We start from the raw sequence: 14,992 nt of genomic DNA on the forward strand, positions 1-14,992 counted from the left end.
TTCCAGAGGTCTCAGTCACTAGTCATTGCCTTGGTGAGGTCTAATGTTCGAAGGTCACACTTCACCACCTCATCCCAGGCCTTCCTGGGTCTACCTTTTTCACACAGCTATCCTCATCCATTCTTGCCACATGACCATACCAGTGCAATCGTCTCTCTTGCACACCACATCTAATGCTTCTTAGGTCCAACTTTTCTCTCAAGGTACTTACACTCTGTCGAGTATGCACACTTACATTACACACCCAGCAGAGTATACTAGCTTCATTCCTTGCAAGCTTACACATGTCCTCAGCAATCAACAGCCCATGTTTCACTGCTATGTAGCATGGCTGTTCGTACACATGCATCATACAGTTTACCTTTTATTCTGAGCGAGAGGCCCTTTGTCACCAGCAGAGGTAAGAGCTCTCTGAATTTTGCCCAGGCTATTCTTATTCTAGCAGCTACACTTTCAGTGCACCCACCCCCACTACTAACTTGGTCGCCTAGGTAACGGAAGCTATCAACTACTTGTAGTTTTTCTCCCTGGAATGTGACAGAAGTTGTTCTCTGCACATTTCAGTATTTATTGCTCCTGAGAATCTGCCACATACAAAAACTATCTTCCCAGTTAGCCTTCTTTTGATATTGCTGCACCTATTATGTGTCCATAGCTTACACTGTGTACATCTTATAGAGTTTCTACCTACACCTTTTCTACAGATTGAGCCTTCTATTTCGTCAAAGGCTTCGAGTAATACATCTCTAAATCTCTGTCCATCCGCAAGATCTTTCAGCTTCCAGACCCTTCTCCTCCATGCTGGTCGTCTTTTGGGCATCCATTTAGCCCTGATCCTGAAGTTGCTAACTAACAGTCTATGGAAACCCCCTGTATGTTGTCCAACATGTCCATTGAAGGTCCCTGTCATTCGTCGACGAGGAAGTCTGCAAGAGGGTGTCATAAAATCAGTCTTTCTGTCCATCAGGTAGCCCCAGCTGAGGGGCATAGGCCGAGATATTTAATACAATACATTTATATTTATATTTATCCATGTGTCTTAGTATTTGTGTTTGTATGTCCTCTATCACTTGACAACCAATGTTGGTATGTTTACATCTCCAAAACTTTGTAGTCTGGTAAAAGAGACTGATAGAATAAGTAATAAGCTTACAAAGAATAAGTCCTGGGGTTGATTTCTTTCACTAAAAATCCTTTAAGGTGGTGCACCAGCATGACCGCAGTCAAATGATTGAAACAAGTAAAAGAATAATAGTCCTCCATCTATCCATCCCATTTCCCCACCTAGCTCCCATCACCTTGCTTCTTTTTCTTTTCTTTTTCTCAACCACTTTTTCACTTTCTCACTCCTCCTATACTTTTCTTCAGATGAAGGACTGAAGTCCAAAACTTTAAGAATTCTTCCCTTTTTTTTAAGTGTTTTGTTAAAACTTGTCCCTCCTGTGTTGTCTCTTCTTTTTGTTTACTGTTTTTGCAACTGATTTATTATTCCAAAAGTTTATAAGGTGAATTTCTTAATCACACAGCCATGTCTATACATGTGTTTGTATTTGTGAGCATGTGTGTGGAAAGGCCTTTGGAAGAGGAATATCAAGAATACTGAAGGAAGAAGTAGCAAAGGTTGATCTTGGGCTGGTGAGCTTCAAAAAGTAGATGATGAGACCACAGAAAGAAGCTATGCTGGAGTGAATACATCATCCAACCCATGAGGGCATGGAAAAATAGATGTAAAAATGACAGAATTTTCATCACCTAGATATCACTCACAAGGCATTGACCAATCTGAGGCTAAATTAGAAGACATATGCCTATGGTGGCATGCAGTGGAATTGAACCAGGAACTTGGTGATTGCAAAGCAAACATCTTAACCACCTAACCACCTTTACCTGTAACCACTAAAAATGTAAGAAATTTCAATTCCAGTCACAGACACACCTAGAAAAACTGTTTTATGTACATTTAGTGGGAAATATGATATACAAACTTTAAAAGTGACATACATTAATAGGTACATTTTTATATATACACACACACATACAGAAAGTCATATAAACACGTATATGCATGCATTTATATACATGAAAGGAACCTCTATGTAGCGTCCAAACTGCTAGAAGTAGCAACCAAATCTCTTTCAAATTACACCTTATGATCTTAAAATGGAAAGAACACTTTGGATAATGTAGTCATAGATGCAACACATCTAAAAAAATAAAAAAGAAAGAAAGGATACTCAAGGCTAGAAAGCTTTTGTTCAGAGCCAGAGCAATCTGGAATTAAAGAACAACATTGTATATGTTATTGTCTTGTAATTAAAGAAGAATGAAAAAGTCCATTTTACATCTGCTGTAATATTTTCCCGACTAAACCATTAGAATAAGATTTAGGTCTTTGTACAATTGCATTACGCAACAGAAATAATGTTTAGAATTTATTTCAAACTGAAATTGTTCTCCTATTCACACCCACTCACTCACTCCTGCCAACATAACTCACTTCATAGTTCTGTATTTCAATATATCACATAGTAATTAACACTCAGGTGCTATATTAACCAGAGACTAAATAAACACTTTAAGACTACACTCAGGTGTGTAACTACATAACAAAACATTTAAATACAGACAGCTGAGTATTTCAGAAGTCTACTTTGCAGTCATGAGGCTCTAGGTTCAGTTTCACTGTGTGACATCTTGAAGTAGCATGTCTATTCCATAACCTCAGGTCAACCCAAGCCTTGTAAGGGAAATTGAATAAATGGAAGCTGTGTAGAAACTTGTTAGATTTTACCAGTAATTCAAAGGTCAAACCTTATCACAGACATGTTGCGTCATGTGATTCAACTTGGGAATTCTGTTAAGGATATGTATTTCTGTGAAATACTCAACCACTTGGGTATTAATTTAAGAAGCTGGACATTCTACTGGTCAAACAACTGAAAATGTGCTAACAAAACTGACACGTGAAGATCCATCATAATAAAACAAATGTTAACCTTAACAACATTAAAACCAAAAGTAATCAACAACTGCAGAGACAGATGACACCTGTCACTTGCAATATCTTCTTTATATTGCGATATGGGTCGAAAGACTTATGTCTAAATTTGATTGAGGAAAGATCTGTAAGAGGCTGAGAAATAATGAGGGATACAAGTACTTAAGGTTGCTGCAAGACCATAGGGTAATAGAAAAAATAGAAGTGAGAAGCTCTTCGAAGAGTATAACAGAAGGATAAGGAAGACACATGAAACAAAACCAAATAGACAGAATGTTATCAAGAGAATGAATATATGGATCATGCCAGTATTAAGATACTCCGCTCCTTTTCTAAAATGGACAAAGATAGAGCTACTGGAATTAGAACTAGGGAGGTGATCGCAATGCAAAATGTAAACTACCCTAAAATTAGTATCAATATGCTCTACTTACCAAAAAGGAAGAAGTTTGTAAAATGCAGATGTGCTATTGGGTTTAAAAAACCATGCTGTGCTTAGTGAAGAAAGAATACTGTCTACAACCAGAAATATAAAAATATTACTGAAACAAAAGAAAAGTTCAAGAACAGAATGAAGAATGACAGAACAAATAGCTAGAAAGAGAATTTATACAATAAACTGAGGATGTTGGAAGTAAAGTTGTGGCTGACAGATAGCAATCTGAAATGAGAAACTGAATCACTAACTATTACTGTTGCTCAGGAACATGCTATTAGAACAAACTTGATAAAGACAAAGAATGATAAAAATCGGAGAGCAAGCACATAATCTGTGGGAAATAATTGTCTCAGTAGTGAATGCAGTGAACTAACACAGAAAAAGTACTTGTGCAGGCATGACTGTGTCTATAAAAGAGTGCATTGGAATGCTAACCAAGTGTGTAGGTTCAAAGTTACAGAAAAGTGGTATAAACATGAACCAGAGGTTGGGATGATGAATGATAATTGCAAGATTTTATAGGATTTCTCCATAAAGACTGATCTTACTATTAAAGCAAGGAGATAAGATATAATTGTAGGGAGCAAGAATAAAAGTGTAAGATCATATATCAGAACCAAGCCAGAGAAATGAAGAAATTGTAGACAACAAAGATGACAATTGTGCATTAAGGACAACACCAAAATTACTACCTAAGAAGTTGAAGGATACTGGAATTAAAGCACGCATTACTGACTTGCAGAAAAGAGTCATTCTGTAATGTGTAGGAATCCTAAGAAAGATTCTTGAGAACTGAAGAGACTTGTTACCAAACCATAAAACAACATTGCTACTAACTAAAGTAGCATATAATAGTTTTATAATAATAATAATAATCCTTACTACTATTGGCATGAGACCTGAAACTTTGGAGGGTAGGACTAGTCGATTACATCAACCATAGTATGTAACTGGTACTTATTTCATTGACCCCCAAAAGGATGAAAGGTAGAGTCAACCTCAGAAGAATTTGAACTCAGAACATGAACCAAACAATTGCCACATATTATATTACAGATAAATTCCTCTATTTACATAATATCAAGGTCTCATTCATTCTTTTGTTGTCATACCATTACCATTAATATATATATATATATATAGTTGCTATTATGCAAAAGTGTCATAAGTCCAAAACGTTGCTTTTTCAGGAAACGAAAAAATAGTTTCATCTTTCCATTTCTTAATACACTAGCAACAGTTTCATCTTAGCATTAACACTTTGTTGGGTGCATAAAATCGTAACTCCATGCAAAACTGTCATATGTAGGACTTACTACACTTTTCAAAAATGCTAAACTGCTGCACCACACTTTGACAATTTTCATATCTTGACATCAGAAGCATATGATAGTTTGACCAAAGCAAAATTGAATACTGAAAAAAACACATTTGGCTAAATTTCAACATACGACAGTTTAACATAATAGCAACGATATATTCTGCATTAAATGAAGAAATGGTGACAAGTGAAAATTCTGTAAATAATAATGATAATCATGAGTCTTTAAGCATATACGCATTCACCATGTATTGACTAAAGAAAATAGCCTAATATTGGGGCATATAAGCCCTCAACAGTAAAATGGAGGTATGAGTATAAACAGAATTTGAAAGTATATACATTTATATTGATTTCTTCTTTTACTGGTTTCACTCACTGAACTACTGCCATACTGGAGCACTGCCTTCAAGGAGCTTAGTCGATTATAACAAGTACTTGGGAGAAAACAACATCAGTGCCAATTTAGAGATAATTATTTAAGCATCTCTAAGATATCACATCATAGTATATTCCATTAGAGATAAATGCAAATAATAACTAATAGCTGCTCTTGTATATTTTCTTGATGCACACTTTAGAAAAATTGTTCAAGCTCTAGATAATAACTCAGCAAATATTTGAGAAGAACAGATTTTTTAGTGAAATTGCTTAAGTCTACTAAAAGCATTTGACTAAGCCTATCATAAAAAGTTAGTAGAAAACAACATTTATTAAGACAAAGCTACTTTTCAGTAACAAGATGAAAGAAGGAAATACATTAACAATTCAGTAATGGCAATTTATGTTCCAGTATTTATTGCATCATCGAAGAAAAACTGAAATTCTTGTATGAGAAAATTATTTCTCATTGGGGAATATAACTTGTTTAAACTATTTCTTTTGTCTTTTCTTGCAAAAACTTTTATTCAGTAAATTCACTTGTTAATCTGAACACTATTAATACTATGTAATTATGTTCTGTTTTTGTTTTTTTTTCTAGAGAGCTAAATGGAAACTATCAGGTATTTTGTATCTTTAGACAAATACGATTGAATGCCCATATAACTCCTACACATTAAACAAGGATGGAATTTCTTTACATCAAATTGCATGTAGTTTTTTATCATCAGTGATATAATCAATACATCAACTAATGGTATATTTTCTCTTTTTCAAATATCAATTTAACAACATTTACTTTTTTTTACCATATTTCTTTTGAAATATGAAGCCCATTCCAGAAGTTTTTCAGGAGAAATATTTATTAATTCCAAATAAGTACAAAACTTTAAGCTACTTCAAAGTAGAATCCTTTGACTTCAATGCACTTGTTGTAGCATTCCAGCCACTTCATGAAGGCCCCATGAAAGTCCTCCAAAATGAGAGTGTCTAGGAGCCTTGTCATAACTACCCTCATCTTAGAAACCACTGCCCCTGAGGTTCCCCTTCAGCTTGAAGAACAATCAAATGTCACATAGTGCAAGATCTGAACTGTAGGGAGAATGAGAGAGAGTTATAATACCCATCTCTGTAGTTGGTTACCAGGATGGAATTGTGGACTGATGCAGATGCTTCCAACCTGAGTGGAAGAGCTCTGGCCTTTTGCAACAAAATCTCTTTCTGAACTCCCTCAAAGGCTCCATAGAGACTTTTTGTTGACTCTCTGGCTTGATGGAACCTAGAGGATGTAGATGATGCCCTTGCTGTCAAAAAAGGGGATCATCATTAACTTCTCAGTGGACCTTATTGGGTCTGAAGGAGCCAGGATATTTCCATTGGGCACCCTGTATCTTGCTTTTTGGATCATAACAGTAGATTCAGCTTTTGTCACAGGTCACCAGAGACTTAGGTGCTCTTGGACAGTGGGTAATGAGCTCAAACATTTCTTTGCTGTTACCAATGCATTTTTCCTTCTATTCATCACTGAGCACCCCGGGGAACAAACTTTGTGCACGTTTAGATCTTCATGAATAATTCTGTGTACAGTTGCCACACCAACTCCAAAATGTATGCTTATTGTCTTTATAGACACACAATGACCATCATTCAAAAAACTGCAAATTTTCTCAACCAGCTGCAATGTTCTGGTGTCCCTCTCTCTCCTACACCTCTCATTGTCTCTCACCAGCTCACTACTATCATTGAACCTCTTGTGCCAGCAAAAAACAAATACTCAACTTGTACAAGTTAATCCATAAGGAATCTGGGGCATTTCATAAATTTCTGCAGCATTTTTTCCCTATATAACACAAAACTTTATTGCATAGGAATTTTCCAAATTGTCTTCATGTCCCAAATGCATTTTTCAAACTAGTCAGCTGTGGCAAGCAGTGTTTAGTAGAGTGTGTACAAAGAGCTGTTACAGCTCTCTTTTATTCTGGAATAAAAAAAAAAGTTGGTAGGTCAGCTTATTAGATGTATAGTAACGATATACTAGAATTACAAGAATCAAGGACAGTTAACTCATAAAAGAAAGCCTCAAAACTTCTGGAATGTACCTCATACATTGGTTTTGCTTTTATTAATTTGGAAAATAACAAATAATTTAGTAAAATATCATTGTCATTATTAAGCTGATATTTGGGGTCATTATTAAGCTGATATAAATTAACATGAAATTTTGGTGGAATGTTTTAATTAGATCACTCATTGGTTCAGTTATAACAATAGCTGATTGGTTACTCACTCAGAATACCTTGAATATACTTTTCTACTATAGACAAAAGGCCTGAATTTTTTTTTGTGGGGGTCAGTCAATTAGATCAACCCCAGTATGCAACTGGTACTTAATTTATCGACCCCAAAAGGATGAAATGCAAAGTTGACCTCAGCAGAATTCGAACTCAGAACATAAAGACAGACAAAATACTGCTAAGCAATTTGCCTGGCATGCTAACATTTCTGCCAGCTCGCCACCTTAATGCCTTGAATATACTGAAATCTTACATGGTACACCCTGTGATCTCGCAGCTAGTGAATTGTTGTAGCTTTTTTTTTTTTTTTTACCTCTAAAGTGGTCAGTCATTTTGAAGTGAGCCACATCTGGATGTCAAATATAGAATTTGATTTTGCAATGAGAAACAGCTAGCCTACACAAAGAAATCCCATTGTAGTCCTGAACTATATGTTTCTTCAATGTCTTCCAAGCAAGAAAAAGGATCCTGCTTATCATCATCCTTTTCTTCTTCTTCTTCTTCATTGTTGTTTTCTCTTCCTTGTTTTGCTAGAGATCAACCCTGATTAAGCAGACAATGTATCATTTCTATTTTTAAATGGTATATAATTTGAGAGAAACGTGACCACTATTTCTAGCAACTCAGTAAATCTCATAAATGTTATCTCTTGATTCATGAAACATTCTCATGCCCCTACGCAAATCTTAAATTCATGACCAATGGCTTGAATTACCCTCTCTGCAATCTGTTCTGCGTAGCACCCAAATCTCTATTAACAAGCTCTCATAATCATCATCATTTAATGTTCTTTTTTCATGCTGGCATGGGTTGGGCAATTTGAAAGGAGCTAGTGAACCCCAGTTATCTGTTTTGGCATGGTTTCTACAGTTGGATGTCCTGCCTAATGCCAGTGGACTTGGAATAGCACTGGATTAGTACAGTCTCCAGTGGATCTTGGATACTTGGCATTCAATTTACAAATATTTAGTAAGTACCAAGGGCCAAATTAAATTGGAATTCTCATAAAACAGATGCAATGAAAATGTGTGGTTGTAATTATGTATTGGCTAATGATGTGTATGTATACCGATACACAGACAAACGGATAGCTTTGTGTCTACGTATGTATGCATGTGGGTGTATGTGTATTAGTGCTGAGGTATCCACTTGCTGCTTCCACCACTTTGTGATTATTATCATCATCAAAAACTACATTTATCATCTACTTTATACTCTTATCTGTTATATCAATACCATTCACTTCATCTCTTTCGCTATCATCTGAGACCACTTGCCTACCATTACTGACATTCAAGGAATCTTGGATTGTTATCAACAATTATTGATTTCATTTTTTAGATTAGAGGAAGGGTCAGCTTCTATGGCCTTTCCATGCTCTCTGAGACCAGTGAAATCAACACTGTTAATATTTACTGGAATGACATGTACAGGAATAGAGTTCCAGATATGCTAGACAAAAACGAGATTAGTGAACAGGTTAGTGCAAGGCCCAGATGTTAAACACAATGTGGGTAATGAGAGGAGGAGGGACAAGTGAATCAAGAGTCTGTGTGGAGGTAACATGAGACCAGCCAACTTAGAAGTGAAAAAAACATTGTCATAGTGGTGGAAAATGCAGAATTTGGACTTGGTGTATGAAAGCAACAAATGCAACTAAATGCAACAAGCATTACTGATTCTACCAATGTATTGTGTGTTTGAGTGGGTGACCTAAATATCAAATTGCTGCAATCCTTAACTCCAATAGCATTAACTGTAACTGTTTTTTGTTGTATTTTTAAGTGGTTTATTGCTCTTTACTGCACAGATTTACACACTTCACTGAACCAAATGCATGACTTTCCATTTAATAATCTGAAGAAACCTGTTAGTCAAGTCATATTAAGAATACTTTTGTTCTGTCAAAAGAATGTGGTAAATGAGGCGAAAAATTCAAAATTTTAATGAATGTAGAGTACACAAAATAAGAGTTTGTGAGGGTGGATCATATTCTCCAAGTGTTTTAGGTCATGTTCTTTGCCTGATCTGCTTCAATGTTGTAGCAATAAGTGGGCCACTTGAGAGATTTGTGACTTATGGTTATGTGTGGAATGGCAAAGAAGATATTAGATATCTGGCTATCTGTTTCTGATCAGTAGAGAGTAAAACACATGCATTGCCAGAAATAATTAGCATAGAGCTGATGGAGCTCTGCATAGTCAATTAACTTGAAATATCATAGTGTGTGAGAGTTGGGAGAAGTTGTGTAGTTATAATTAGGCAGTTGTTGGACAATCTGAAAGGTACAGAGATGGTGATGGTTTGGTAGACATCATTTTTGGCAGTAAAAAAAGAGATCAAGAATGTTTGAAATGTCTGTGTGTTGGTCAGATGTATGTATATGGGTGGAAACTAAGAGTTGTGAAAACTGGACTAAGTATGTGAGCCAAAAAAAAACTGTGAACCTTAATGTCACCTGGTGCTATGATTTTAGACAGGGCCCAATAGTCATCAGTTCAGGAAAAGATAAGATCAAAGATCTCCTTGGGAAGTGTTCAGAGAGAAACTGAGGAAGCAGATATATTGGGTTGGTGCATAATTATTGTAGCTTTTGTCAAGAAATTTTATTCAACAAAAACAATAATAGCATGTAACAAAAACATCTTTAAATGATTATTCCGGAGCATATTCACCATCTACTTCAATTACTGCTTCCCATTTGCTTGGCATGCGGTCAGACTGTCATTTAAAGATGTTTTTGTTAAATATTGTTATTGTTTTTGTTGAATAAAATTTGCTGAAAAAAAGCTGCAATAATTATGCACCAACCCAATATTTGCAAGAGAGTGGGAGGAGATATTTTGGTAAGAAAGATGAATAGGGTGGGAGAGTGGAATAAATATATACACCGGTGTCATGCAAATTGGCACCCATGCTAGTGACATGTAAATGTACCCCAGTGTCATGCAAATGGCACCTGTGCTGGTGGCACATATAAGCATTCATTACACTCTCAGAGTGATTGGCATTAGGAAGGGCATTCAGCCATAGAAAACCATGCCAAATCAGACTGGAGTCTGTGCAGCCTTCCAGCTTACCAGCCCTGTCAAACCAGCCAACCCATGCCAGCATGGACAACAGATGATGATGACAGATGATTGATGATTGATGGTGATGATTATGATGGTAACAGATACCAGCTTTCACCTGTAAGATTTCAGTATAGTGTGTAACCTGGACAGCAGGAATGGAATGTTAATAAGGGCTGAAAGAGTTGTATCCTGGAGACAAATGAGTTATCCACTTTGTATTAGTAGCTATAATAACAGCTAGCAGTTAGGTTGGGTGACAGTCAACAGACCTTCTAGAAGTAGAAGCTAAATCATATTCTATCATCTTAAAAAGAAGGACACTTTCAGTAACAAGAACCTTGCTTTTTTATTTATGAAAAAAAAGGGTGATTATATCATTCATACCTTTGATCATCTGTCTGATCAATCAGCACCAACACATATACATACTGTATCTATCTGAACAGTCATGTATACACTATATTGCATCAATCCATCCAGTCATCTACACACTGCCTGTCAATCAAACATACCACAATCCAGTAAAAAAGACTCTATACAGTCACTTGATCTGTTAAAACTAGCAGTCAAATCTCCTTACTGAAGGGAAATATTGGACTACGTAACTTTAGACCTACAAAAGACAAGATAATCATGGTTGTAGTGTCTTTTTGCTTATAGACCTGCTTGATCAGGATTTACCTGTGGTTAAACAAAAACTTTGTCAAAATTTGTGTTTATCTTCCTTGTTTTTATCTTCTTTGTTTATCTTCCTTGTTAAAAATCTATTTACCCAGTCAAGATTTTCATGTAGTGTCTATATATCTTGACAATATATACACACACAATACTTATGTAACCAACCAACACTTATGAGGGCATGCTGAAAAGTTCCTGGCTTTAACGGTATCACTAAAAGTTTGGTTGGAGGCCCAATCTTGCAAGTTCGCTTAGAAAAACTGAAGGACCACTGTAATAAGTGTGTGAGGCCTAGAGGAAAATATGTTGAATAGAATCATAATTAACAGATCCCCCTCTATTTTCTGTTACCTTAAACCAGGAACTTTTCAGAATTCCCTCATACATACTGTGTCTATCTTCCTAGTCAACATCTGCATTCTGTATCTTTTAATTTACTTCAGAAATGACATTTGTGAGATAGTAGTTGCAGGGAACTATTGAATTAATATCCTCTAATCAATTGGGTGGTCATTTTTGTGAAGGAAGTGAAGTAGCAACACTATCTTAGATATTTGAGCAATACTCTAATGTATGCTGGTCAGAAGTGAAGTATTTTCTTACCCTAAAGAGTAATCCTATTTTTAACAACACAGTTTTGGTAAAGTAAAGTGAGATCACCTTGAAAAATCATCAGAGACTGTAAAGCATTGTTTTGAAAGTTTTAGATGTGTATCATCTGTATGCTGCAAAATTGTGGTGTTGCTCTGGCTTGGCTGTGTGGTTAAGAAGTTCATTTCATAATCATGTTGTCTTGGGTTCAGCACTAGACCAACGAGTTCCTTGTAACTGCATTTGGTAGACAGAAACTGTATGGAAGCCTATCATATGTTCGTGTGTGTGTGTTTGCTTCTGTTTTGTCACCTTACACCACTTGACAACTGATGTCAGTTTGTTTAAATCCCCATAGCTTGGTCATTTGGCAAAGAGACTGGTAGAATAAGTAAACAGACAGACAGGTAGTCAGGTAAGCAGACAGATAAATGTATGTGATGAGGATAATAATCAAGAAGAGATGGAAGCTACAGGCAGATAATCGCTGCTTTCACCTCTTCATGGTTATTATCATCATCAAGAACTACATTCTTCGTTTACCTTATCTGTTATATCAATCCTACCCTTCACTTCATCTCTTGCTATCATCTATGAGACCACTTGCCTACCATTACTGACATTCAAGGAATCTTGGATTGTTATCAACAATTATTGATTTTCTTTTTTAGATTAGAGGAAGGGTCAGCTTCCGTGGCCTCTCCAGGCCCTCTGAGACCAGTGAAGTCAACACTGTTAATATTTATTGAAATGACATGTACAGGAATAGAGTTCCAGATATGCTAGACAAAAACAAGATTAGTGAACAGGTTAGTGCAAGGCCCAGATATTAAACACAGTGTGAGTAGTAATGAGAGGAGGAGGGACAAGTGAATCAAGAGTGTCTGTGTGGAGGTAACATGAGACCAGCCAACTCAGAAGTAAAGAAACGTTTTGGTTGAAAAAGCAGGATTTGAACTCAGTGTACAAAGGCTATGACTAAATGCAGCAAGCATTGCTGTACAATGCACTACCGATTCTACCAATGTATGTGTGTTTGACTGTTTGGGTGACCTAAATATCAAATTGGCTGCTGTCCTTGTCTCCAGTAGCATTGACTATAACTGTTTTTTGTTGTTTTTTTTTACTTCTTTATTGCTCTTTGCTGCACTGATTTACACACTTCACTGAACCAAACGCATGAGTTTCCATTTAACAATCTCAAGAAACCTGTTTGCCAAGTCATACTGGTTGAAAATTTTGGCACAAGGCCAATAAGTTAGTGAGAGGTGGGAAAGTTGATCACACTGAGCCCAGCATTCAACTGGTACTTATTTCATCAACCTCAAAAGAATGAAAAGCAAAGTCAATCTCAGTGGAATTTGAACTCAGATTGTAAAGACAGAGGAAATACCACTAAGCATTTTGCTTAGTGTGCTAACAATTCTGCCAACTCTCTGCCCTAAACCAAGTCATTAAGAATACTTTTGTTCTGCCAAAAAAGAATGCGCTAAGCCAGATGCAAAAGTGAAAAGACTGATGAACGCACAACATACAAAATAAGAGGAATATGAAAAAGACAGTTTTAATTTCATACACCCAGCAGAAATATCATACATAATTTAAGTTTAATAATTGTAGTAAGTCTTATGTTATATAAAAATTATCACAAAATTATGGAATAAATAACTTCTCTTGAAATTTAAGTTTAGGATTCATTATAATTTCATTGGAAATTCTTCCACTCCAAATGCATATAAATCAAAACACTACAATAAAGACGTTTCAATGAGGATCATCTCTGTTATTTTATCTCAAAGCTGTGGAAATAGTTCCAGCAATATGTACTCTAAAATATATCTAAACACTTCTATAGAACATTTATCAGAGCTTCAATCAACAACTGCCATATAAATATTGACTTTTCTCTTACAATGGCACCAAACTCAATAAAGGTAGGAGTAAAACAGTTTAGATGACCTGAAATATCTAGGCTGGAGTTTTGAAAAGAAGTGACAGGAATAGGGGTGGAATACAACAATGGTCAAAATAGAACACAGATTTGGAAGCATTCATCAATGACTAACCACTGAGTATGTGTAGCATTATAGAATGGTCTGAGATCAATGGCATCATAGAAGAGAAGAAAATAAGAGGGAAAAAACAAAAAGAATGGAATTTTAATATAATATTTAGAAGGTATCAAAATGTTTGAAATCCCTTGAATTTATTGGTGGATTGATGTAATTAGTATATTTCTATGAGAATCAATCAAGATTTTATCAATAAGTCAATCACATTCTGAAACTTTAAAGACAAGATGATGGGAGTAGAGAAAGGTGTTGCAACTAACTACATACAACTTACAAACTGGACAAAGAAACCTCTAAAAGATAGGAAATTCAATCTCTTGATGAGAGGCATAATACAAATAGTATATATGCTTGTATGATGACATGCAGATCCATTTAATCATGGACCTAGTAAAAGTGGTTAAATAGTGAAGTTATGACCGTACTATTATTCTTTATTTGATATTGCAGTTTGTGAACAAACAGTGCCATTGATTTTTTTTTACATTTCCAATAGATTTTTTTGGTTTGAAGTAATCAAGTATGCTTTTATGCATGGCATGTATGTGAAGATAGTAATAGAAATAGATAGCTTTGGAGGAGATTTATTGAGTATTTGAAATGTAGATTTGGATGTAAATTAAGTAGAAAGTGTGATGAGGGATATTTCTCTATGGGAATGCTAATTATAGACACATCATAGTTGAGGAGATTTCACAAAGTTGGTATTGATCTGTTTGGCCAAAGGGATCAGCTTAGTTTATAAAGCAAGAGAGATTGTAACATTGCATGAAAGCATTTTGGCTTCAGTCTTGCAGAAGCTTCAGTGCTCACTAAAAGCTGCCAAGTGGTGGATCATATTCTCCAAGTGTTTTAGGTCATGTTCTTTGCCTGATCTGCTTCAATGTTGCAGCAATAAGTAGGCCACTTGAGAGATTTGTGACTCATGGTTATGTGTGGGATGGCAAAGAAGATATTAGATATCTGGCTATCTGTTTCTGACCAGTAGAGAGTAAAACACATACATTGCCAGAAATAATTAGCATAGAGCTGATGGAGCTCTGCAAAGTCAATTAACTTGAAATATAGTGTGTGAGAGTTGGGGGAAGTTGTGTAGTTATGATTAGGCAGTTGTGGGACAATCTGAAAGGTACAGAGATGGTGA

The sequence above is a fragment of the Octopus bimaculoides genome, chromosome 1, assembly GCF_046866305.1.
Source record: "Octopus bimaculoides isolate indiv1 chromosome 1, ASM4686630v1, whole genome shotgun sequence".
NCBI classification, from domain to species: Eukaryota; Metazoa; Mollusca; class Cephalopoda; order Octopoda; family Octopodidae; genus Octopus; species Octopus bimaculoides.